Raw genomic sequence first — 27,003 nt, 5'->3', positions numbered from 1 at the left:
AAAGAGGCAGGGAAGGGGGCTACAAACCACTGCAAGTGTCCTCCTAGCTGCTGGATTTCAGGGCCCACCTTGCCCTGCGGACACCTAAGCGGAATTCCTGGGGCTCTGATTTTTTTCCACATGTACAAGCTGAGCGAGGAAGATCTGAAAGGGAAAGGTGAAAGAAGGATCAGGTTTCAGACAAAAACACAAGACCCTCTGGTGAAATGCCAGGAGTGGAGCCCAAACCCAGCTCCTACCCACAGTCTAAAATGTCAACATCAAACCATTCCCTCAACTACTCCACCTCCAACTCCCAGTGCTCCACAAGTGCCACAGCTGAACGGACCCCCCACCAAAAGTAAGACTGTCCCCAAATACCCATTTCTGTACCCTACATGCAATACATCCCAAAGCACAGCTCCAAACCCTGCACCCCAAACCCAGACTGACTTCTGATCCCTAGTTCCAGCCATTCCTCCAACCCAGCCCCCTGATCTGAACCACCATATCCCACCCAACCCAAGCTGCGACTGTCTCCTCACACTCAAGGCCATAGCCTGGGCTGTAAGATCTGCACCAGAGCTAGGCCCTAAGTTCTTCTTTCAGCTCCCTGGGCCCAACCGTTCCCTGCTTCATTTTCACTGACCCTGCAGGAGAGGCTGCTCCTCTCTTCACTGTCTGGGATACTTGTCCACCTTGGCCCACTACAGCATTGGGCAGCCCCCTCTCAGGTCTGTGGAGGAGCTCAGGGATCCAGGGCAGAGGGAAAACCAGGCTGATAGGCCCCTGCTTCTCCCATCAGGACAGTGTCCATCTTGACCATGCCTCCAGCCCACACTTCCTCTCTATACAGGAGCCACCCACTCCCCATGCTATTCCTGGTCCCACTGCCCTGCCCTGCCCTGCCCTGCTCTGCCCTGCTGCCGGCCATGCTGGAGCAACCTCCACACTGGGCTCCCAACCTCAGACACAGCCCCTTATCTTACTGAAAGAGAGCTCAGCTGGGGAGAGCAAGATGCTTTCTTACAGAAGACTTGCAGTGCTTCTTAGCAGTCAAGCACTACATTTCTTACACAATAGTTAGTAATGCGCTTGCATGAATTCAGTGAAAAGGAATGTCTGTGCAACAACTGAAAAAGTGTCAAAATCAGGCATATATGTGCTAAAGAACTGGAAAAACCAAACCAGATGCAGAGCTTGTGTTATAGAAGATTTGGTTCCTATTACACTGGAGATGAACTAAGTTAATCTGTGTATTCCATGTGGGTTACTAAAAACAAGATACATGTGAAACAAACAAGCACAAACTTGATTATGTTAACCAACTTCAGCTGTTTAAGGTTGCGTGCCACAGACCACATAGATCTAATGTTGGAGAGGGGGATACCAGGCTAGATGGGCCCATTGATCCAATGTGGGATGGGGAATACCTGGCTAGATGGGCCCATTGATTTGATGGGGGTGAGGGATACGAGGCTAGATGAGCCCATTAATCTGATGTGGGGGACTTACGAGGCTAGATGGGCCCATTGATTTGATGTGGGGTGGGGGATACGAAGCTAGATGGGCCCATTGATCTGATGTGGAGTGGGGGATATGAGGCTAGATGGGCACACTGATCTGATGTGGGAGATACCAGTTGAGATGAGACCATTGAACTGATGTTGGGGTGGGGGAATAGAGGCTAGATCGGCCCATCGATCTGATATGGGTGGGGATAACAAGGTTAGATAGGCCCATTGATCTCATGTGCGGTGCGGTATACTAGGCTAGATGGGCCCATTGATATTGTTGTGGGGAGGGGGATACCAGACTAGATGGCCCAATTAATCTGATGTTGGGGGGGGGATACAGGTTAGATTGGGCCATTTATCTGATCCATTGGTTGTTTTATGGAGCATCCAATTCCCCCCAACCGGCCCTGCCCCTCCGGGCCCCCTTCCCCCACCGGAGACCAGAATTTCCCCCTGTGGCTTCCCCTAGCATGCTCGGTGGAGGACACATGCCCCGCCCCTCCACCCGTGAGCCCAAGTCCCCAAATGCTGGGTGGGCAGACAGTGTACAGCCCATCCAGCTCCTGAGGGCCGAGCAGGCAGCGCACAGCCCCCCCCAGCCCTTCCTTCGCAAGCACATGCTGGGCATCCCCAGGTACCCCGCAGCCACCTCAAGTCCCAGCCACAGGCTGGCCATGGCCACCCTAGTCGCAGCTCCAGCACGCTGCTCTGGGGAGGAGCAGCCAGCCGGCCTGGGCTGGGGCCAAGGAGAAAGGGCGAGCAGGAGGGGACCTTCTGGGCAGAGCATGGGCAGGGCGACACTGGGCTGTTTGGGGAGACACAGCCTACCCCAGCCCATGGTACACGCCGTCCATGACTCGTCCCCTCCAAGCTGATGGTAAGCGATGCTCAGTTGAGCCCACAGCCGGGCAGGGAGCGAGGACTCCTGGTTCTTATCCCCAGCTCTGGGAGGGCAGAGGTTTCTAGTGGTTAGAGTGGGGGTTGGGAGCCAGTGTATCTGGGTCCCAGAGCTAGCTGTGGGAAGGGAGTGAGGGCCCGTCATGGTGCACCCCCTGGCTTGAAGTGGTTTCCATCCTGGACAGGGTTTAAAGTTTTGTTCACTGGCTTTCAGCTCCTCCCACGATAAAAATTGTTCCAGCCCCACTGGGTCTAGTGGTTAGACCAGGGGAGGCAGAGAGCCAGGCATGGGCGGTGGGTAGAAGGGCCCAGGGGATGCTGAGCGGGAGTGAGCCTTGGGGCAAGGCTGCAGTTCGGGAGAGCCCAGCCTCCCCGAATGGAGGAATCCCAAGCTGCCTATGGAGCCAGGACTCCGGGCTTCTATTCCTGGCTCTCCCACAGACTCCCAATCTGACCTGGTGCAGCCCATATCGCCCTCCCTGGTGACTCAGTTTCCTCATGTGTGAGACGGGTACCAGTATGAATGGATGCAGAGCCTTGGAGTATCTAGTCCCTTTTCCTGGCAGCTCCTTTGTACTCCTGGGTAAGCAGCCAAATGCTCCAGACCCTGGATCATGTATGGGCAGACCGGGGCTGAGGGCTAGATCTGAGGAATGGAAAGAATAAATCCCCCCTTATCCGACCCCACTCCAGGGTACATGGTGAGGAGACTGGTGTTGCAGGGGGCAGGGAATTCTGCAGCCCTCGCAGGAGAGAAGGCGGTGATTACCCGGCTTGACTGCTGATGGGGGTGGTGGGGTGGGGGGAACTGGTAGATTTTGGTCTCATCCCTGCGGGGCTGGAGATGGAGCACAGCCTGCTGGGAGCTGAAGTCTACTTTGTGTGTGGGAGGGTGACATTGGGCCAAATTGTGGGACTCCCTGTCCCCCCCGGGACAAGGGAGGGGCCTCTCAGCCTTCCCCGCTCTTCTCTCTTTCACCAGGATCTGCCCAAGCAGCTGGCTCAGCCCAGGCCCACCCTCCTCAAAGCCAGCAGGTTCAAATTCTGGTGAGTGGAGCCGCTGGGGAGTGGGGGCCTCTCAAGCCCACTCCGGGGAGCAGGGGCCTGGGCACTAGAGGGGGATAAGGGCTATGATGGGGCAAGGTGGGGTTGGAGAGATATGAGGGAGTGAAGCTGGGACCTAGGAAGGGAATGGCGCAAGGTTCAGGGAGAAAGTGTAGAGAGGGGAGATGTCACAGGTGCGGGAGCTGTGGGGGAGGGGAGACAGCTGGGGGGAGGGATTGGGGAGACCATAGGGAGGGCTGCTGAAGAGGCAGTAGGCATGGGGGGTAGGCACGGGCGGGAGCTCGGTCAGGGGTTGGGGTGTCAGGCCATCTCGGTTCTCCTTGTGAATGCCACCAGGTTGCAGGGAACCCCACGGCCACCAGAGCCCCCTGCCTCCCAGTCTGGATTCCAAGCATGTAGCAGGCGGGGGGAATGTGACTGCCTCAGGGGCATTTACCCCACTCCCAGCGCCTGCTGATGGGGAGTGGGAGGGTCTTGGGGCTCCGGAGTGGAGAGTCCATTCGCGGAGGTTCCCCCAGGGAAGGCTGGAAATCAGGGCCCCCCTCACCAGAATAAAGTCTTCAGGAAGGATCGAGTGAGTCTGGTGCGAGGGGTTAGTTTGTTAGCATGGCCCCCTACAGAACCACTGCCACTGACTCCGCAGCCCCCAGGCCTCCGGGGCACAACGTGGTTCTAAGAGAGGTGGGGGAGGGTAGAGGGAGGCGCCCCGTAGAAAAGCTGCGGGGCTGAGAGCTGGGTGACAGCAGGAGCACCTGGTCCTCAAGGCTGAGACTCGCCAACTCATCACAGCAGTGGCTGTGCAAAGTGCAACCAGCTCCTGTGTTTCTGCACCCCCCTCCCTGCTGCATCCGGGGGCGGGGTCTGTGACTACAGGCCCCGCCCCCGCTGCACCCTGTGGGGGGGGTCTGGTCCCTCCTGCACCCTGGAGTGGGGGGGTAGGATCACTCGAGGCAGCCCCCACCCTTACACTCAAACACGGGGGAGCAGAGGTGATTTTTCTTGCACTTCGATTGGTCAGGGCTCTGTTTCCTCTTCCTATTGGCTGTATCGGGAGGGGCGTCAGGTGACCCTGAGACATTGCTCAGGAGGCTTTTGATCGGCGCGTGGTGCAGGCAGGAGCGGGTTAAGGCGGTAAGGGGGCCTCCTGAGCTACTCAAATACCCCCAGCCCCCCCAATGCCTTCTATTCCCTTCTACCCAATACCCTTCCAGCCCCCTCCCCTAATGCCTCCCACCCCCTTCTACCCCTGCCCCCAAATACTCTCCACACGCCCCTCCCCAAATACTCCCTGCCCCTGAAATACTTCCTGCCCCCTTGCCTAGCCCCTGGCCTCCAAATGCCTCCTATCCCCCCTTCTAGCCCCTCCCCAAATACCTGCCAGCCCCCTTCTACCCCGCCCCCCAAATACCTCCCACCACCTTCTACCTCCTGCCTCAAATACCTGTTGCCCCCTCTCTTTCCCCCTGCCCCCAAATGCTTTCTACCCCTCTTGTCTAGCCCCTTGCCGTCAAAATATCTCCCATCCTCCCTTCTTGTCCCTTGCCCCCAATCACTCCCACCCCTCCTCTTTTAGAACCCCTCTCTCTAAATACCTCCCATTCTCCTTGTGTTCTTGCTCCTCTCCTCCCAAATTCACCCCTCTTCTAGTCCCACCCCCCAAACACCTCCCGCCCCTTCCTCTTCTAGCTTTCTTCCTTCAAATACCTCCCATTCTCCCCCACTCTTCTAGCCACACAAATACCTCCCACTCCCTCCCTCTTCTAGCCCCCACCACCACTCCTTTAGTTCCCAGCCCAACTTTTGGCCCCCCAATACCTTTCTAGCCCCCTCATCTAGCCCCCAGTCCTACCTCTGACCCCCCGGCACTCCCTCCAGAGCCTCCCGAATACCATGACCCCTCCACTTCCTCCATTTTTATACCCCTCCCTAACACCCACCCTGATCTCTAACATGCTGTCCTGTAACCCAGTGGTTTGCAACCGTTTCATTTGTGGACCCTCCAAGCATTTCAAATAGAGGAGCAGACCGTGTTGGACATCTCAACCATGCTCTGCAGACCCCCAGGGAGCCACGTACCATAGGGTGAAAACCACTGACCTAGACCCCGCCTAAACGTCTACCCCAGCTCCTCTGTCCTGTAAACCCCCTGCCCACCCCCTCTTTCCTGCTCTAGCCTTCGGACATGAAAGGGGTCTCATGGCTGGGGCCTCTGTCATCACCCCTGGTGGTTTGAGGACAGCCTGGCCCATGGCAGGGAGCTCCCAGTACAGTTTAACCAGCTGAGACTGAGGTGGAAAGAGGGGGGGAGCCATGGTGGGTGAGTGGGGCAGGTGTGAGGGGGAAGCTGGACATCATGGCGCAGTGTGGGGTTGGTAGGAAGACCTCGGGTTGGATGGATGGTGTGGCATAGTGTAGCGTGAGAGGTCTGTCTGGCTAGGAATTAATAATTGGATTTAAAATACAGACATCAAGAGCCAAATTCTAAATGGCTGTGTACTGTACACACTCTCCCAGAAAACAGATCCATAGGGTGTGTGCCCGTCTTGCTCCTCTGAATGTGCAGGGCACGTTCCGCAGGAAAGCTGAAAGAACATGCTGGTCTATAAGGAGCGAAGGGAGGTCTGGTTCTATGTGTGTAGCTGAAGTTGCATAACTTAGATCAGTTCCCCTTCTCCCCCTGCCCAGTGTAGACCAGGCCATAGAGAATTGCCAGTTTAGGCCCACAAGGTGGCCAGCTGACTGCTTATCCCTTCCATGTCTTTAATACATCAGGCAAAACAATAACCCCCTCTGAGCTCATCAGTGTCACCCTGGATATACCTTAGTGCCCCTACACAATGGCTGAATTTCCTGGCTGCTTCCCCTCAGAGTCCGAGTCCTACTCAGAAATCTGTAGACACAGCCTACTTGTGTTAACTAAAGTGAGAGTTCAGTGGCCCTGTATTCTCTTTTTTTTTCCTGAAGAGGGATAAAAATTGTTTTGTTTCACTTAACTCCACCTCCTCTCTCTTTCACATTGAATTTCTAGCAATTGAGTGAGGTTTTTTCCCCTGAAACATGAAGTGTCATGTTGTAACTGTATTACTTTTCATGTTGTATTACTGCTTATTTTTTAAAACCAATCTCATGAAGAACAGCCTAGTGAGCCACATTATCTGGTTGCCAATAGAGCGCCCTGGCTAGGATTTGCTGTACGTAGCTCTTGTATATGTACATGGCTTCAGATTTCAGGGACTGAAGTTTGAGATTTTGGATTTGGGCTTTGCTAATCTGTATATTATGGGGGCAAAGAATAAAGTAGTATTTATCATTGACCTGTTTTCAGACTTTCCAGAGGACCAATTTTTTATTTTTATTTTCCTATTTTAGATCTGTTGAGATGAGATTATTGATTGTTGTCAACAGGTAATACAAGTTCATCATGAGACCAGACCTTCTTTGTAGAGTTAGTCATCAAGACTGCTAATTGTTAAAGCAACATACTGAAAAGTATTGATGAAATATTTTATGCATGAATGCACATTGGGCAATGCACTTCCCTTATCTTGTGATTGGAATTCTTAGTCTGCGATGAACATATGAGAAGTAATATTCTGGCTTTTGCAGTGCTGGATGGAACAGCATAAGGATAGGTTACCCAAGAAACTAGAGAGGAAAATGTTGAATTGCTTAAGTATATAGGGGGGAGGGATAGCTCAGTGATTTGAGCATTGGCCTGCTGAACCCAAGGTTGTGAGTTCAATCCTTCAGGGGGGCACTTAGGGATCTGGGACAAAAATTGGTTCTGCTAGAGAAGGCAGGGGGCTGGACTCAATGACCCTTCAAGGTCCCTTCTAGTTCTAAGAGATTGGTATATCTCCAATTATTACCTAAGTAGGACCATCTTCAAAGATGTCCTATACCTTAAAATGACACCATTAACTGAAAACACCTTCTGTCTGAGTTTACAACTGTTTACATTTGTTGCAAGTAAAATTATTGTACTGAGAGACTATTGAAAAAAGACTGTTCTGTTTGAACACAAAACTAAGTGATTGGGCAATAAAATGGCAAATGAAATTCAATGGGGATAAATGTAAAGTAATGCACATTGGAAAAAATAACCCCAACTATACATACAATATGATGGGGGCTAATTTAGCTACATGGAGTCAGGAAAAAGATCTTGGAGTCATTGTGGATTGTTCTCTGAAGATGTCCACACAGTGTGCAGAAGCTGTCAAAAAAGCAAACAAGATGTTAGGAATCATTAAGAAGGGGATAGAGAATAATACTTAGAATATATTATTGCCCTTATATAAATCCATGGTACGCCCACATCTCAAATACTGTGTACAGATGTGGTGTCCTCACCTCAAAAAAGATATTCTAGCAGTAGAAAAGGTTCAGAAAAAGGCAATAAAAATGATTAGGGGTTTGGAGAGGGTCCCATACGAGGAAAGATTAACGAGGCTAGGCCTCTTCAGCTTGGACAAGAGGAGACTGAGGGTGGATATGATAGAGGTCTATAAAATCATGAGTGATGCAGAAAAAGTGGATAAGGAAAAATTATTTACTTATTCCGATAATACAAGAACTAGGGGTCACCAAATGATATTAATAGGTAGCAGGTTTAAAACAAATAAAAAGTAGTTCTTCTTCACACAGCGCACAGTCAACTTGTGGAGCTCCTTACCTGAGGAGGTTGTGAAGACTGGGATTATAACAATGTTTAAAAGGGAACTGGATACATTCATGGTGGCTAAGTCCATAAATGGCTATTAGCCAGGAAGGGTAAAGAATGGTGTCCCTAGCCTCTGTTCATCAGAGGATGGAGATGGATGGCAGGAGAGAGATCACTTGATCGTTGCCTGTTAGGTTCACTCCCTCTGAGGCACCTGGCATTGGCCACTGTCAGTAGACAGATACTGGGCTAGATGGACCTTTGGTCTGACCCGGTACAGCTGTTCTTATGTTCTTATGCTTGCCTTGACTATTCAAAAAGTTATATCAAATATATAATTTCATTTTCATGATAATGCTCCCTATAGCACTTTACATCAGTAGATATCAAAGCCTTTTACAGAGAACAGTATCTTTATCTGTGTTTTACATATGGGGAAAGTGAGGCACAGAGAGGGGGACATAATTTGCCCAAGATCATCCACCAGGCCCTCAGCAGAGCCAGGACTAGAACCCAGAACACCCTGAGCCCCAATGTAATGCTTTAATTGCTAGGCCATATAGTCAGTTTCTTCTGTTGTTTGTGTGTCTTTCCCAGAGCCACGGGAAAAAGAACAACACCTTTAAAAAGAGGAATATGCAACTGTAAAACCATTATTTTTGGCATGAGGATTCAGGGCCAGGGTAGTGTATGAAACTTATTTGAACCTGTTTTTTAAAAAAATTGGTAGATTTCAAATTGTCAGTGTCCCTTTAACAAATATATGGTTCTAGAGCTGGGAACAGGGAGTGGACTTGGAGAACTGCCAGGAATGATGCTGTTAAGGGGGAATCTGTAGAACTTTTGACAGTGGTTGAAAGTTTAAAAAAAAAAGGAAAACATTTCTAAAGATAAAATATAAAGCATTTGTTTAATAGGGAAAGTGTATCTCATTTGTATGGGTCACACTGGAATGAACTAATGTAAGAATAAATTGCTAATTACCATGGCAATTTAGTTGAGCTGAATGTCATATACTGATTATTCCAGTGTGTTTCCAGAATTGTTTCCAAAATGCATAAATACATGCTTATGATGAAGCCGATCTAAACATTTTAAAGACAGAGTGTGGCTAATGTTGTAACTAGTTCTTAAATATGTGCCTATATGAGCTGTAAGAGTTGCTCTGAATTGCTTGTTGGATGTGACTTGCTGTTAGAGGCGTTGTATGTCCATGGATTGCGTAGCTTGCCTGTCTGGGTTGATGCAAGGTTCATTATCTTGCCAGGGCTCTGGGTGGTATTGATGGCTGTTCATGTGCACTGAACCTGAACTGGTCATCTGAGAGTTGCCTGTTAGTGGAATTGTGTTTATTCTTAACACTGGTTGCAACATTTAATTGCTCCCTAGGAAAAATAATTGCAATCTGAATTTGCTCCTACAGTAGAGTAGGGACTGTTGAAATATGGGGCTGGCAGATAGGCTACAAATTTCTTCTTCTCTCTTATTAGGCATTACACCTTAGGGTTCTGAATGAAAATATAAAAATCTAGACTAATTCATTTTATCAACAGCATAATTACAATGGACTTAAATTGCAGCAAGGACAGTTCAGGTTGAACATTAGGAAAAACTTCCTAACTGTCAGAGTGGTTAAGCAGTGGAATAAATTGCCTAGGGTGGTTGTGGAATCTCCATCATTGGAGATTTTTAAGGCAGGTTAGACAAACATCTGTCAGGAATGGTCTATATAATATTTAATCCTGCCTTGGGTGCAGGGGACGGGACTAGATGACCTCTCGAGGTTTCTTCCTGTCCTATGATTGGATGTGTTGGCAGGAGACCACTTCCTAAATATCACAAGCACAACTATTTATGAAGCCACCTGTTCCATGTGGAACATTGTCTCCACATCTTGCCAGCTAAAGGCTCAAATTCTGTCTGGACTGGCGATGCCTACACAATGTTTGTAGTGCCTAGGAACCAGCAGCATGCTTAGCTTGGGGCATCTTGCTGTCTCAGGCCAGGCTGGGTTTTGGAGGGCTGTTCCCTTTCCTCTGAGCAAGGGCAGCATGCCCTCAGGTATCTTTATCATGCTTGTTACAGCAAGTTGACTCACCTCCCCCTCTTCTAAGCACACATCTGTTTAATGGTCCAAGAAGCCATGCCTCAGTCAGACCTTGGTGCACGCTCTCCTTCACAGAACATAGGTGCTGGCCCGTTCTTGCATATTGTGATGGCCTAGGCCTGTTCTTCTTGTGTGTTGCAGCGCCTTCCTCCTCTCTTCATTGCATGTCCACTTGTGCGGCCAAGGTTTACACTGTTTTGCAGTGTCTTTTTATTATTTCAATATTGTACCGTCTCTGCCCAAAATAGCCGTACCTGGGTGCCTATAAGTTAGAAGTGTAATCACCTAGACGAATGATCTTCTTTTCAACTGTGCTGAGCATCCACAAATTCCACGCAGTCAATGAGAGCTGGTTTTTCCTTTTTGAAAATCAGCTGATTTCTAGTTGGGTGTCTAACTAGGGATGCCTGGGAGAGCTGCAGCCACACCTCCATTTGCAGCGTACACAGCGCCTCCGTTAAAACCAGTTCTGCCGCTAGATGGTGCAGAGTTCTTCCCTGCCAGGCATTTCCCGAGATTTGGTCCAGTCTCATTCAAAACATCTCCAGAGCTGGCGCTTCCACACTGCTTCCCTTGGCAGGTTTTTCTGTACTCTACTAAGTGTCCATGTTAGGAAGCTAGTCTGATTTGGGGCCACATTTTGCCCACTGTTGTAAGTTCAGAAGCAGTTGTGCCATGAATGTGACAGCAGACTTTCTCCCATAATTTATCTGCTATTGAGAGACAAAAGTCATCTTGAATGGGAGGGCAAAGCAGCTCATCAACTCCAATTGCCACACGTCTTTTCTAGGCTACTCACAATTTCAAATGTTGAGAAAAATGTTTCAAAGAAACTATTGGAGAGGACGTTTAAAGCTCAGGCTTCTGCTTTGGCAAGAGTTTTTCCCTTTCAGAGAGAGGCTTAGGAAATGCATTTGGTGGTTGAAATTCCAGAATGTAAAACAAGTACACAGCTGGTCTGACTGGAGCCCAGGGAGAAAAAACGCTGCCTGAGCTGTGTGAGGGGAAGTAAAGGGGAAAGGTGCCTTGAAACACCTTTGTCTCTTAGACGTGCAGGCCACCTACTAACTCTACCAAAGCCCTGCTGGTTAGTATAGAAAGAAAAACGCTGTGGTAATAAATAACTATCGTGCAGGCTGAGTTGTAAAGATGTGTTACAGGCTAAAGAGTGGCTGTGACGCAGACCCCAGGCACCCGTAGCTCAGCTCGTAGCTCTGGACGGGGGCCCGGGGCGGGCACCAGCGCAGCAGGGCTGAGATGTCGGTGACATTGACGGGGCAAGGGCGGAGGGGCCGTCGGGGACTGCGGAGAGAGCACAGAGTGTCAGCAAGAGCAACCCACCAAGGGGACCCAGGCGTCTGGCCGATGGAGGGGGGAAATGCAGGCATCCAGAGAGGTGGCAAGGGGACAGGACCCAGAGATGCAGGTGGCGTGTTATGGCACTTGCCCTGCATGGGAAGGGAGGGGACCCAGGCATCCAGCACTGGCCCTGGGGCAGGGAGGGGACCCAGGCATCCAGGCCTTACCCGCGGTGACGTAGCCCACCAGTGGTTCGCTCTCCTCGAAGCTTTGCACGAGCATGACACTGACTTTGTAGCTGGCCCCAGGGATTAGCCCCTCGAGCGTCGTCTGCAGCCTGGTGCCCTCGAGCATCACGCTCTGCGGCTCCCCTGGGGCGACAGCGGGTCAGGGCGCGCTGCGGGCGGGGCCATCTGGAGGGAGCGGGGCCACGTGTCAGGGGCTGGGCCAGGGGAGCTGTGCTGCAGGGGGCGGGGCCACATGTTGAGGGCAGGGTCAGGGGAGCTGTTCTGGAGGGGGTGAGGCCATATGTCAGGGGCGGGGCCGGGGGAGATATGATGCAGGGGGCGGGCCAGGGCACAGGGCCAGTAGGGGGCGTTGTTCTGTATGCAGTTCTGGGGGCTGCAGGGGGCATTTCAGGTGTTCAATGGGGGGCACTGTGGGGGGGGTCACTGCTGCAGGGGCCAGCGGTGGGGGAGGTAGCAGGGATGGAGGCAGTGATGGGGGGCATTGGGTTGGGGCATTTGAGGGGCCCAGCGAATGGTGCTGTGTGGAGTCAGTTTGGGGTGTTGTGGGGAGTGGCAGGGGACACTGTGGGGGGGTTGGTTTGGGGCTGGGGGACAGCGGAAGGCACTGTGGGGGCCATCAAGGGATGATGTTGGGGGGTTTGTTTGAGGGGCTGTGAGGGGCCAGCTAGGGGCATTGTGAGATTCAGTTTGGGGCTGGGTGGGGAGCAGTAGGGGGCGCTATGGGAGGTCAGAATGGGGCAGTAGCAGGGGGCGCTGTGGGGTCAGTTTGGGATGCTGTGTGGGAGCAGCAGGGGGCGCTGTGGGAGGTCGGATGGGGACAGCAGCAGGGGCGCTGTGTGGTAAGTTTGGGGCGATGTGTGGGGGCAGCAGGGGGTGCTGTGGGTATTCGGCTGGGGGCAGTAGCAGGGGGCATTGTGGGTTCAGTTTGGGACACTGGGGGTCAGCAGGGGGCGCTGTGGCAGGTCGGATGGGGACAGCAGCAGGTGGTACTGTGGGGTCAGTTTGGGGCGCTATGGAGGGGCAGCAGGGGGCGCTGTAGGAGGTGGGATGGGGACAGCATCGGGACGCTGTGGGGTCAGTTTGAGGCGCTGTGGGGGGGCAGCAAGGGACACTGTAGGAGGTCGGATGGGGGCAGCAGTAGCGGGGGTATGGTGGGGTAAGTTTGGGTTGCAGTGGGGGAGGAGCAGGCTGTGCTGTGGGAGGTCAGATGAGGGCAGCAGCAGGGGCACTGTGGGGTCCCTTTGGGGGCAGTGCGGGGGCAGCAGAGGGCGCTGTAGGAGGTAATGTGGGGGCAGCAGGGGGCGCTGTAGGAGGTCGGATGGGGGCAGCAGCAGTGTGTGCCGTGGGGTCAGTTTCGGGTGCTGTGGGGGGCAACATGGGGCGCTGTGGAAGGTTGGATGGGGCAGTAGCATTGGGCTCTTTGGGGTCAGTTTGAGGCACAGTGGGGGGACAGAAGGGGGTGCTGCGGGTGGTTGGATGGGGCAGCTGCAGGGTGCGCTGTAGGGTCAGTTTGGGGTACTGTGGGCGGGCACCTGGGGGCGCTGTGGGAGGTTGGTTGGGGCAGCAGCAGGGGGCACTGCGAGGAGTCACTTTGGGGTGTTGGAAGGCAGCAGCAGGGGGCGCTGAGAGGACTAAGTTTGGGGTGCTGTGGGGGGCATTGGGGTGCAGTGGGCACTCACTTTGGGGTGTTGGAAGGCAGCAGTAGGGGGCGCTGTGGGGACTCAGTTTGAAGTTTTAGTGTCATAAACAGATAGTTAAGGGTTAATGTCTCTTTTAACTGTAAAGGGTTAACAAACAGGAAACCGAACACCTGACCAGGGACCAATCAGGAGACAAGATACTTTCAAATCTTGGTGGAGGGAAGCCGTTGTTTGTGTTTTTTGGGTCTGGCTTTGTTCTCTCCGTTCTCTGAGAGTGACCACACGTACCTACAGGCTCTCTAATCTTCTATTCCAATTTTGTAAGTACAAAGGTGGAAAGGCGGTCTAGTCTGTTTATTTGTTTTTCTTTATTTGCCAATGTGTATTTGGCTGGAAGTATTTTAAATTGTGTTTCTGCTGGAGAAGGCTTTTTCTCCGGTTTTTATAAGCTGTCAGACGCTGTAATATTCCATCTTGAATTCATAGTAATTTTCTTTATTCTTTTTTTCTTTTATTAAAAGTTTTGCTTTTAAGACCTGTCTGATTTTTCCCCTTGTTGAGGCTCAAGGGAATTGAGTCTGTACCTAACAGGGAAGGAGAAGGGAGGGGGAGGGAAAGTGGGGGATCCCATCTGATTTCTCTGTGTTGTGATCCCAACTCCTTGAATCACAGTGATCTCCTAGTGTACTCAGGGCGGGAAAGATCTGGGAGGAAGCAGGGAGGGTGGAATCCCTTTGTTTAGATTCATGGTGCTTGAATCTGTATATCTCTCCAGGAGCCCAGAGAGGGAGTACCTGGAGGGGAGGAGCGGGAAGGGATATGGTTTATTCCCCTTTGTTGTGAGACTCAAGGAATTTGGGTCTTGGGGGTCCCTAGGGAAGGTTTTGGGGGAGACCAGAGTTTATCAGGCACTCTACTCTGAGTCCTGATTGGTGGCAGCACTACAGGATCTAAGCTGGTAATTAAGCTTAGGGGAATTCATGCTAGTACTCATATTTCGGAGGCTAAGGTTCAGAATTGGGAATTATACTATGACAAGGATGCAGCAGCATGGGGCGCTGTGGGGACTGAGTTTGGGGTGTTGGGAGATAGCAGCAGGGGGTGCTGTGGAGTCTGTTTGGGATTCTGTGGGGGGACAGCAGGGGTTGCTGTTGGAGGTCGGATGGGGCAGTAGCTGGGGGCGGTGTGGGGTCAGTTTGTTGCGCTGTGGGGGGTAGCAGGGGGCGCTGTAGGCGGTCAGATTGGGGCAGTAGCAGGATGCATGGTTGGATCAGTTTGAGGTGCTCTGTGGGGGCCGCAGGGGGCGCTGTGGGAGGTCAGATGGGAGCAGTAGTATCGGAGTTGGTCAGGTCAATATGGGGTGTTGGGAGGCAGCAGCAGGGGGTGCTGTGGGGTCAGTTTGGGGCGCTGTGTGGGGGTAGCAGGGGGTCCTGTGGGAGGTTTGATGAGGGCAGTAGCAGGGGGCACTCTCGGTTCAGTTTGGGGCACTGTGGGGGTCAGCAGGGGTTGCTGTGGAAGGTCGGATGGGAGCAGCAGCACGTGATGCTCTGGGGTCAGTTTCTGGCGCTGTGGGGGGCAACAGGGGGGCTGTGGGAGGTTGAATTGGGCAGTAGCATTGGGCTCTGTGGGGTCAGTTTGGGGCACTGTGGGGGGGCAGAAGGGGGTGCTGCGGGTGGTTGGAAGTGGGATCTGCAGTGTGCGCTATAGGGTCAGTTTGGTTTACTGTGGGGGGTTGAACTGGAGGCGCTGTGGGAGGTTGGATGGGGCAGCAGCAGGGGGCGCTGCGAGGAGTCACTTTGGGGTGTTGGAAGGCAGCAGCAGAGGGCGCTGTGAGGACTCAGTTTGGAGTCTTAATGTCATAAACAGATAGTTAAGGGTTAATGTCTCTTTTATCTGTAAAGGGTTAACAAACAGGGAACCAAACACCTGACCAGGGGACCAATCAGGAGACAAGATACTTTCAAATATTGGTGGAGGGAAGCCTTTATTTGTGTTTTTTGGGCTTGGCTTTGATCTCTCTGGGCTCTGAGAGTGACCACACGTACCTACAGGCTCTCTAATCTTCTATTCCAATTTTGTAAGTATAAAGGTGGAAAGGCGGTCTGATCTGTTTATTTGTTTTTCTTTATTTGCCAATGTGTATTTGGCTGGAAGTATTTTAAATTGTATTTCTGCTGGAGGAGGCTTTTTCTCCTGTTTCTATAAGCTGACAGACCCTGTAATATTCCATCTTGAATTCATAGTGATTTTCTTTATTCTTTTTTTCTTTTATTAAAAGTTTTCCTTTTAAAACCTGTCTGATTTTTCCCCTTGTTGAGGCTCAAGGGAATTGAGTCTGTACTTAACAGGGAAGGAGAAGGGAGGGGGAGAGAAAGCGGAACCCACCTGTTTTCTCTGTGTTGTGATTCAAGGAGTTGGAATCACAGTGATCTCCTAGTGTACCCAGGGCAGGAAAGATCTGGGAGGAAGCAGGGAGGGTGGAATCCCTTTGTTTAGATTCACGGAGCTTGAATCTGTATATCTCTCCAGGAGCCTAGGGAGGGAACACCTGGAGGGGAGGAGGGGGAAGGGAAATGGTTTAATCTCCTTTGTAGTGAGACTCAAGGAATTTGGGTCTTGAGGGTCCTCAGGGGAGGTTTTGGGGGAGACCAGAGTTTATCAGGCACTCTACTCTGAGTCCTGATTGGTGGTAGCACTACAGGATCTAAGCTGGTATTTAAGCTTAGGGGAATTCATGCTAGTACTCATATTTCGGATGCTAAGGTTCAGAATTGGGAATTATACTATGACAAGGAGGCAGCAGCATGTGGCGCTGTGGGGACTCAGTTTGGGGTGCTGTGGGGGGCAGTAGGAGGCGCTGTGGGAGGTTGGATGGAGGCAGAAGCAGGGGGCGCTGTGGCGAATCACCTTGGGGTGTTGGGAGGCAGCAGAAGGGGGCGCTGTGGGGAATGAGTTTGGGATGTTGGGAGGTAGCAGCAGAGGGCGTTGTGGGGTCTGTTTGTGGTTCTGCGGGGGGCAGCAGGGGTTGCTGTGGGAGGTCGGATGGGGCAGTAGCTGGGGGCGGTGTGGGGTCAGTTTGGGGCGCTGTGGGGGGTAGCAGGGGACGCTGTAGGCGGTCAGATTGGGGCAGTAGCAGGATGCATGGTTGGATCAGTTTGAGGTGCTCTGTGGGGGCCGCAGGGGGCGCTGTGGGAGGTCAGATGGGAGCAGTAGTATCGGAGTTGGTCAGGTCAATATGGGGTGTTGGGAGGCAGCAGCAGGGGGTGCTGTGGGGTCAGTTTGGGGCGCTGTGTGGGGGTAGCAGGGGGTCCTGTGGGAGGTTTGATGAGGGCAGTAGCAGGAGGCACTCTCGGTTCAGTTTGGGGCACTGTGGGGGTCAGCAGGGGTTGCTGTGGAAGGTCGGATGGGAGCAGCAGCACGTGATGCTCTGGGGTCAGTTTGGGGCGCTGTGGGGGGCAACAGGGGGGCTGTGGGAGGTTGAATTGGGCAGTAGCATTGGGCTCTGTGGGGTCAGTTTGGGGCACTGTGGGGGGGCAGAAGGGGGTGCTGCGGGTGGTTGGAAGTGGGATCTGCAGTGTGCGCTATAGGGTCAGTTTGGTTTACTGTGGGGGGTTGAACTGGAGGCGCTGTGGGAGGTTGGATGGGGCAGCAGCAGGGGGCGCTGCGAGGAGTCACTTTGGGGTGTTGGAAGGCAGCAGCAGAGGGCGCTGTGAGGACTCAGTTTGGAGTCTTAATGTCATAAACAGATAGTTAAGGGTTAATGTCTCTTTTATCTGTAAAGGGTTAACAAACAGGGAACCAAACACCTGACCAGGGGACCAATCAGGAGACAAGATACTTTCAAATATTGGTGGAGGGAAGCCTTTATTTGTGTTTTTTGGGCTTGGCTTTGATCTCTCTGGGCTCTGAGAGTGACCACACGTACCTACAGGCTCTCTAATCTTCTATTCCAATTTTGTAAGTATAAAGGTGGAAAGGCGGTCTGATCTGTTTATTTGTTTTTCTTTATTTGCCAATGTGTATTTGGCTGGAAGTATTTTAAATTGTATTTCTGCTGGAGGAGGCTTTTTCTCCTGTTTCTATAAGCTGACAGACCCTGTAATATTCCATCTTGAATTCATAGTGATTTTCTTTATTCTTTTTTTCTTTTAATAAAAGTTTTCCTTTTAAAACCTGTCTGATTTTTCCCCTTGTTGAGGCTCAAGGGAATTGAGTCTGTACTTAACAGGGAAGGAGAAGGGAGGGGGAGAGAAAGCGGAACCCACCTGTTTTCTCTGTGTTGTGATTCAAGGAGTTGGAATCACAGTGATCTCCTAGTGTACCCAGGGCGGGAAAGATCTGGGAGGAAGCTGGGAGGGTGGAATCCCTTTGTTTAGATTCACGGAGCTTGAATCTGTATATCTCTCCAGGAGCCTAGGGAGGGAACACCTGGAGGGGAGGAGGGGGAAGGGAAATGGTTTAATCTCCTTTGTAGTGAGACTCAAGGAATTTGGGTCTTGGGGGTCCTCAGGGGAGGTTTTGGGGGAGACCAGAGTTTATCAGGCACTCTACTCTGAGTCCTGATTGGTGGTAGCACTACAGGATCTAAGCTGGTATTTAAGCTTAGGGGAATTCATGCTAGTACTCATATTTCGGATGCTAAGGTTCAGAATTGGGAATTATACTATGACAAGGAGGCAGCAGCATATGGCGCTGTGGGGACTCAGTTTGGGGTGCTGTGGGGGGCAGTAGGAGGCGCTGTGGGAGGTTGGATGGAGGCAGAAGCAGGGGGCGCTGTGGCGAAACACCTTGGGGTGTTGGGAGGCAGCAGAAGGGGGCGCTGTGGGGAATGAGTTTGGGATGTTGGGAGGTAGCAGCAGAGGGCGTTGTGGGGTCTGTTTGTGGTTCTGCGGGGGGCAGCAGGGGTTGCTGTGGGAGGTCGGATGGGGCAGTAGCCGGGGGCTGTGTGGGGTCAGTTTGGAGCGCTGTGTTGGGGCCGCAGGGGGCGCTGTGGACGGTCGGATGGGAGCAGTAGTATGGGACATGATGAGGTCATTATGGGGTGTTGGGAGGCAGCAGTAGGGGGTGCTGTCGGGTCAGTTTGGGGCACTGTGTGGGGGCAGCAGGGGGTGCTGTGGGAGGTCGGATGTGGGAGCAGCAGGGGCGCTGTGGGGAGTACTCATAGTTTTCACAGAAACCATTCAGAACATTCCCATTTCATCCCACCCCTCTGAGACCAGCCCAGGGGCACTTTCTCCAGTGGCAGGAACCCCTCTTACCATACCAGCTCCTGAGCCTGCAGGTGATGGAGAAACCTGGAGAAAGGGCTGGAGCCGGGCAGGGAAATGACACCGCACAAAGGCCCCCCTTCAGGGATCAGCTGGGGAGTTTGGCCTACAAAGGGAAGGGCTCCCTGTATCTGTGAGTCCCAGAGCTGCTGCCCTCAGTGGCACAGCCGAGCTCAACCCCCGCATTACCGGTGTCCGTAGCTGAGCTGCCTAATGAGAGCAAAGGCCCACAGCAATGGGGCAGTCGCCTGTTCTCCCAGGGCGAGGGAGGAAGATCAAAAGGAAAAGTGGAGAAAGTGGAAGGGCAGCAGGAGCAGGAAGTGAGGAGGGAGGTTCCCAGCTCCCAGCCCTTCCCGGCTCCATTCCCTGTACCCCCGGGGCAGTCAGCTCTCCTGGGAAGAAGGGAAGGAGCTGAGGGAGGAAAAGCCAGTTGCTGACTCTGCTGAGCACCGCCTGACTGAGGGAGATGGGGGAGAGCTAGAGGAGTTACAATACACCGTGGGGCAGTGCCCTAAAGTGACACCTTTGATTCTGCTCTGTTCCCAGCGTTTGGCTCAGAGCTGCTTTTCTGGGGAGGTTTAGAAGGGACTTGGTGGGGTTAGTTCTAATGTGGGGGTAGGGGGTCTGACCGGGGTGGTAATGAAGTAACTGGGTTTCTTCCCAGCATGGCAGAGTCCTAGAATCAGCGCGTCTGTCTGCAGGGAGAGAGCCTGGGGTGAATTGGGGAGTGACATCTGCTCCAGCCAGGGTTTCTCGCGACCTAGGCACATGGCCATTTCGCCATCCCCCGTGCTGATCCCACGGCTCCGTTTGACCGGCCGCAGGCTTTTCTGCGAAGGGTCCTTTGGTCCATGGCTTCGCTGGAGCTGCTGCAGGCATGCCTGTGGGAGGTCCACCGAAGCCGCTAGAGTGAAGCTGCGGACCAGCGGACCTTCCGCAGGTATGCCTGCGGCAGGTCAGCCGGAGCTGCCTGCTGCCCCCCCAGTAAAAAACCTGCCCACCCAATAATCCTGGTGCTCTACGCGATTGCCTAGGCTGCCTAAATGGTAGCGCTGGCCCTGAGTCTTCCAGGAGACAGGGCAGGGAAATGGCTGTGATGGAGCCAGCTCAGGTAGGGGATTTTTAGGGAGCTTTTGGTGGTGTGGGAGGTCAGTTTTGGAACCAGGAAACACCCCGCTGGGCAGGGCTGTGAAAACTGACTGCCAGTGCTGGAGCCTGAGCCAACTGGCCAGAGGCTGCCGTGAAATACCAAGGAAAGCTATTGGGATTCCTGTCCTTGTCTCAGAACTCTGCTTCTTCTATCAACCTGTGGCTGGCAGGTGTGTGGGAAACGAAAAGACCCTGCCCTTCTCCGTGTGCTGGGGGGGGACAAGGAGCTCTCACTTTCTACCCACTCCCTGAAGCCTCCTGGCTGCTCTGAGCAGGGTGGGGGGAGGATTTTGCTTCTCTGTCCCTCCTCCTCCTTGACTGGTGGAATTGTGGCTGGGGCAGCAGGCGCTGAGATGGGGAATCTTGTTGTTTCAGATGCTGGTGACCTTTGAGGAGGTGGCTGTGTATTTCACCCAGGGGCAGGGGGCTCTGCTGGACTCCGCTCAGAATGCCCTATAGAGGGATGTCATGCAGGAGAACTACCAGATGGTGACCTCACTGGGTAATAGTGTGAAGGGTTGGATCACAGAATCCCCCCCGGGAGCTGCCGCCCGATGTCCAAAGACTACCCTTGCTCCTGTTTTCCCTTCCCGCTCAGAACTCCAGCAGCTTCTCTTGCTGAGCCAAAAACTCCTGTCTGCTCCAGCACAGACCCAGGGTCTGAATTACTTGCCCCAAAACTGCAGGTTGATCTAAAAACAGCTCACAGAAGTGTACTTGTCTTTAACACTCGGATGCCCAACTCCTAGTGGGGTCTAAACCCAAATAAATCCATTTTATCCTGTATAAAGCTTATGCAGGGTAAACTCATCAGTTGTTCGCCCTCTGTAACACTGACAGAGAGATATGCGTAGTTGTTTGCTCCCCCAGGTATTAATACCTACTCTGAGTCAGTAACTCAAAAGTGATTTTATTAGCTACAGACAGTAGGATTTAAGAGGTTCCAAGTAACAGACAGAACAAAGTAAGTCACCAAGCAAAATAAAATAAAATGCACAAATCTATGTCTAATCAAACTAAATACAGATAAGATCCTCACCAGTTCCAGAATGTTCCCTTTTACAGACTAATCTCCTTTTAGCCTGGGTCTAGCAATCACTCACACCTCCTGTAGTTCCTGTCCTTTGTTCCAGTTTCCTTCAAGTATCCTGGGGGGGTGGGGAAGAGGCTCCTTCTTTATCCAGCTGAAGACAAAATGGAGGGGTCTCCCAGGGGGTTAAATAGACTTTCTCTTCTGGGTGGAGACCCCCTCCTCACCCTGTGTAGAATCCAGTCACAAAATGAAGATTCGGAATCACATAGACAAATCAACTGCCCATGCATGATTCAGGACCTGCAGGCAACAGTCATTACACACATGCTACCTTGAACATCCTCAGGTAGAGTTCTTCTGTGGATTGGAGTCTTCCAAGCTCTTTTGTCTGTTAAGTTCTTCCTGATTATGCATTGAACTTGCACATTCCTTTTCGAAGAAGTGACCAAATGTTCTAACTAAGGCTACTTAGAAGTCAAGCAATTATAGAGCCAGACGTTATGAACACACAAATGGTGCCTGCACACAACTAGGATGAACATAACCAGTAGATCCTAACCTTTACACAGATATGTTACATGGCATATGTAGCAAACCCCTATTCCAGTTTTATCATACATACATTTATGAGCACCTCACTATAAAGCCTCACGAGATACACTGTCACAAAGAGATTCCTGGCCCCTTGGTTATTGGAAGCTGGAGGCGGGTCTGCATGTCTGACACCAGTCAGGTTCTTCCCTCATCGCTCTCCAATGAGAGCAGAGTGTCAAAACCTAAGGTGCGTACTAAATCACCCCACCCAGCCCTCCTAGCTTGCAAGGTGGAGAAGCCATGTATTCTCCTGTCTGTGTTTGTTTCTCTGTCTTTCACAGAATCCCTCTTCTCCCTCCTCCTTGGGAACAGCTCAGCTATGTGGAGGGCTCTGGACTCGGCAGGTTTAGAAATAGGCAGAGGTTTAACACTGGAGCTGGGTGTGTGTCACAATTCCCCTCACCTCCCCAGAGGTCTGCCTCCCCCAGGGCGACTCAGTGACCATGTTCCCTTCCTCTTAGATTCCACATTCCCCAACACAACACAGGAACAGGTTCTACCCACGGAATGTCCTTTCTGACAGATGCTCTCTCAATCCTCCACTCCTCCTGATCTGGTCTGATTTCACTCCCTGCACAGGATTTTCCCTTCCCAAACCTGACCCAATCACCCGGCTGGAATGAGAGGAAGAGCCGTGGGTGCCCAATCTCTAGGCCAGTGAGGAAAGAGGGATCCCGAGAGGCGCCCACACAGGTGAGGACTGACACTAAAACCATCTGGGGAATGAAGGAAAAAGTTGCAAATCCGCAAAATTTAGTCTCAATAAGTGCCCTTAGTTCCTTCCTCATCTCCCCTGGGGCAGGGCTGCAGTCAGCAGGTATCACTGACATCGCTTTCCGTGTGTCCTGTTACCTGCAGGAGTTTCCTTCCGAACTTTCCTTCTCTGTGAAAGTTTGGGTGGGAAGTGGAGGCAGAATCCAATTTCTCCGTCTGTGCAGCTTTAGTATGTTGGGTTTTCCCTCGGTGATATTCCTCTTAATTTCTCCCCAGCACAATGACTTCTGTCTGGATTGTCACTCTCGCAGCAGTTGATGAGAGAGTGAGTGAGAATGAGGAGGGGAATCAACAGCAGGAAGTTCCTGGGCACGGGGAATCGCAGAGAACCTCTGTGGGAAGACCCCATAAGTGCTTCGACTGTGGAAAAAGTTACATACAGAAGTCACACCTTGTTGCACATCAGGCAGTCCACACCGGAGAGAGGCCCCATAAGTGCTTACACTGTGGAAAAAGTTTCATACAGAAGTCACACCTTGTTGCACATCAGGCACTCCACACCGGAGAGAGGCCCCATAAGTGCTTAGACTGTGGAAAAAGTTTCATATGGAAGTCACACCTTGTTAGACATCAGGCAGTCCACACCGGAGAGAGGCCCCATAAGTGCTTAGCCTGCGGAAAAACTTTCATACAGAAGTCACATCTTGTTGCACATCAGGCAGTCCACAACAGAGAGAGGCCCCATAAGTGCTTAGACTGTGGAAAAAGTTTCATATGGAAGTCAAATCTTGTTAAACATCAGATAATCCACACAGGAGAGAAATCCCATAAATGTTTGTACTGTGGGAAAAGTTTCACACACAGATCAAATCTTACTGCACATGATGCAATCCACACTGGCAAGAGACCCCATAAATGCTTAGTCTGTGGAAAAAGTTTCATACGGAAGTCACACCTTGCTGAACATCAGGCAGTCCACACCGGAGAGAGGCCACATAAGTGCTTACACTGTGGAAAAAGTTTCATACAGAAGTCACGCCTTGCTGCACATCAGGCTGTCCATACCGGAGAGAGGCCCCATAAGTGCTTTGACTGTGGGAAAAGTTACATACGGAGGTCAGACCTTGTTAGACATCAAGCAATCCACGGCGGAGAGAGATCCCATCAGTGCTTTATCTGTGGGAGAAATTTCATATTGAGGTCAGCCCTTGATTCTCATCAGAGAATCCACACAAAAGGGAAATAACACTTAGATTAAACTTGGGTGTAATAACGTCATTGTATGTATCTCTCTCTTTAAAGTTTGTGGTAAGCTGTCTATGAATGGCCTTATGGATAATTACCTGATGTTAATCCGTATAGTTTTATTACCTGTGGTGTTTGTGAAATAGAAGGTTACTTTCAAAAGCTATTGTTCACCCAAGGGCTGCCTGCTGTCGAGAGGCTGCAAAAATGTGTCTCTAAACTCCTGAGGCCTGATCCTTTTATCTCCGATCTCCTTAAGCTTTATTCAGGGGGCGTTTGAGTCGTAAGACTGAGATCTCCAGTCCCCTCTGCACTGCCCTGATATTGAACATTTGGACATTGGACTAGAATGTGACGAAATGATTCTGAAAAGGACTCTTTTCAATTCTAATGCACCATCTCTGTGGTGAAACTGACCTAAGGTCTCTGTTCACGTTTCTATGTCTAATGACCTTTGAGCCAATACTGTCTTTTCTTCTTTTAGTAAATCGAAGGTTCGTTAACAAGAATTGGCTGTAAGCGGGTATTTGGGGAAGAAATGAAGCATCATTAACTTGGTGGGTGATGTGTCTGATCCTTTGGGATTGGTAGAATTCTTTATATGACGACGATTTTCAGGAATCCCCATCAGAATCTCAGAGGACATTTTCCCACATCAGGTATGGTTAAAGACTTGCCTCTGTTGCCACTCTGTCAAATCAGTTATTTTGTTACAGTATCTCCCATACCATGAAGGGTTTACAGAGCTGAATGATGGGTCATGCCTGTGTCAGGGAACTTTCAGTGAAATTAGCCTGTAACTAAAATCCAAAGTTATTACCCATTAAACTTGACAGCAATTCCCTACCTTGTACTCCTGGGCAGCCTCCTCTGTGAGAACCACCATGTGAGCTCTCTGAGCCCGGGACAGATGGCAAACCAGACTGATGGCAGTTTGATCCTCTTCACAGAAGTTTCAGAGCCTTCTGGTGTTCCCCACACACCCCGTTCCCTCCTGCTCCTTTTGCTTCCTGGAAACTCAGCCGACTGGCGATTTCTACCATGTTTCCCAGCTGCCTGTTGGGCCTGACATTTCTCCCTTGCACAGTTTCTGCAGACAGGAGACGGCTGTATGGGATCCCTCCCAGCACTGTCTGACCTGCCTGCACTGCAGAGTGACAGCTTCTGTGAAATACTGCAGACAAATGGGACGTGGAGCTTCCTCCTGGAGACTTTCCAGGGGGTTCTCTGCGGCCATGGCTCCCTCTGGAGCATTCACTGAAACATGTAGCACTAGAGCTCTGGTCCTGCAATCAGAGGCATCCCCCTGTGAGGATGAGCCTGCAGGAGGAGGAGCTGTGTGTCTAAGGCAGGATAGTCAGGCTTGGTAGAATTCATTTGTAATATAAAATTTTGACAGATGTTTATTTTTAAGCAATTTTATATTTATTGATTTAAACTTTCACCGTTGCAGAAAAATCTGGGTTTTAAGCATCTCATTCCAATTGTTCTCATTTTAAATGTTCACAGTGGTGGAAGATTTAGGGCGGGATCAGACAATATTTGGGACAGACAAAAACTATTTAATGACAGTAGAGACAGATTCAAAAAGTAACAGCTTCATTAAATACAGATTTTCAACATCCCATGTCAAAATATGCAAAGTAAATTGTTTTACTGGTTTGTGCGTGCACAGTGAAATCAACATTTACAGACATCAACCAATAAAAGTCTAATCCTTCCAAGTCCAGAGATATGGAATTCACAACACAAACCCTAGATTAAGCTGATATCAATGTTTCAAAGGCCTGATTCTCATGTACACTAAGGCAGCTCTGGCTCAATGTAAAGAAGCTGCGGTGTTTCCAACCCTCATGATTTTATAAGGAGTCTCACTGTATTTGATGTGTTTGTGAAAGCCTCAGCTCCTGGAACCATGTGGTGAGGTGAGACTCTTGGATTTCCTTTTCTAATCAAAGGAAGTTTCTGGCTTTCTTGGTTGCAGAGGAAAACTTTAGGCTGCGTTCAGATCGCATTTGAAAGATTGGAGAAACCAGAAGGCAAATACAGTAACGCCTCACTTAAAGTTGTCCCAGTTAATGTTGCGTTGTTCCGTTGCTGATCAGTTAGGGAACATGCTTGTTTGAAGTTGTGCAATGCTCCCTTCTAACGGTTTGGCAGCTGGCTGCTTTGTCCACTGCTTGCAGGAAGAGCAGCCTTTTGCAACTAGCTTGTGGGGGCTTGGAAGCAAGGTGGACTGGCAGCCCCTCATCAGCTCCCATAAGTTCCCTGTGCATCAGCTGCCCAGCAGGCTATCAATTGCTGGGACATTCAGCTGTCCCTCCCCCACTGCCATGTGCTGCTCGTGCCCTCTGCCTTGGAGCTCCTCCCCAAGACTCCTGCTTGCTGTGTTGGGGGAAGGGAAGGAAGAGGGGGGGCTAATGTCACAGTGTCCCCCTCCTCCCTGCTCCTGCCCCCCACTTACCCCATCCCTATAGAGCATGGAGGACACACAACAGGGCTCAGGATGGAGGGAACTCTCTGGCAGCAGCTTGCTGATTAACTTCAGAGGCGTTGCCAGGGTGCAGAGGACAAGAGATGCAGCTTCACCCTGGCCACACTCCTCTATCCCTTTCCGCCCCTTCCTCTTCCAGCCTGTCCCTGCCCCAACCCCACTCCCTCCCGCCCCTCCCAGGAGCACTAACCGTGCCTGCAGCTGCTCGGGAGGAGGCACAAACAGCTGTGCTGGCCGGCCCAGGAGCCAGAGGACAATGATGGGCTGGGTCCAAAGGTCAAGAATGTCTTTTGATTTAGGGTCCAAATTTGGGTACTGACTTAAGTGCTTAGGGGCTGGTTCTCCAAGGGGCTGGGCACCCACAGCATCCACTGACTCCGGCTGCAGTTGCAAATGCAGGTAGAACATGTGCCTTAAACTCCTGTATTTCGAGGAGATAAACCGACACCCCCAAAATTAGGCCACTGCTGTCAATTTAGGCCTTACCGACCTACCCGTTAACAGCAGGACGTGGCTAAGTCTCATTGTAAGTCACTGTTTATACCTGATCACTGCTCGGTCCCATGACTGGAAGCAGCAGAGGTGCTGACCCCATGGATGCCCCGGAGCTCAAACCCCCACAGATATAACAGGGCAAAGCGGGGGTGGAGCACCTCCAGGGACAAATCCAAGTCAGTGCCTATGGTAAGCAGAAACGTAGCACGGAAAGGCCCATATTCCATCCCTAGTGTCCACAGGCAGCCAATCCCCCAGGGATGTAACAAGTTCCTAATCTTTCCCACAGGAGGGATAAATCCACCATTTTGTTCACAGAGTGAGAAGCTCAAGGTTAACTTGAACAAAGTGAAAGTAGCGGAAATGTGGCTCCTGTCCACACTCTGCTGAAGGGAGAGGTGGCTTTCACCTGGTGTCCAAGCTCTGCCCTGTCTCAAGAAGTGTGAGGGAGAAGTGAGAAGGTGCCACATGTCTGGTTGAGGTGCCTCTGATGTCCTAGAGGGGAAAGAGAGAGAAAAGAGCGCTCAGACTAATACGTCACAGAGTGGGGTGGGGCTGTCGTTCTCTGGGATACAGGGCGATTGCTCTGTGCATGGT

The 27,003-nt window shown here is 51.4% G+C and overlaps 1 long non-coding RNA gene across 3 annotated transcripts; it reads left to right on the top strand.

The window, feature by feature from the left end:
- Positions 1-13,598: 13,598 nt before the first annotated feature.
- LOC127033798 (uncharacterized) lies at positions 13,599-22,533 on the top strand. 3 transcript variants are annotated; one of them, XR_007769217.1, is made up of 3 exons: positions 13,599-13,735; positions 22,038-22,151; positions 22,449-22,533. It is a non-coding gene; the product is annotated as an uncharacterized LOC127033798 (long non-coding RNA). The 3 variants fall into 3 exon arrangements; XR_007769218.1 differs by lacking the exon at positions 13,599-13,735 and adding an exon at positions 15,162-15,492; XR_007769219.1 differs by lacking the exon at positions 13,599-13,735 and adding an exon at positions 17,329-17,372.
- The last annotated feature ends 4,470 nt before the right edge of the window (positions 22,534-27,003 follow it).

The sequence above is a fragment of the Gopherus flavomarginatus genome, chromosome 13 (genome assembly GCF_025201925.1).
Source record: "Gopherus flavomarginatus isolate rGopFla2 chromosome 13, rGopFla2.mat.asm, whole genome shotgun sequence".
NCBI lineage: Eukaryota > Metazoa > Chordata > Testudines > Testudinidae > Gopherus > Gopherus flavomarginatus.
The sequence above is the reverse complement of the archived record's forward strand: the minus strand, read 5'-3'. Positions and strand labels throughout refer to the sequence as shown.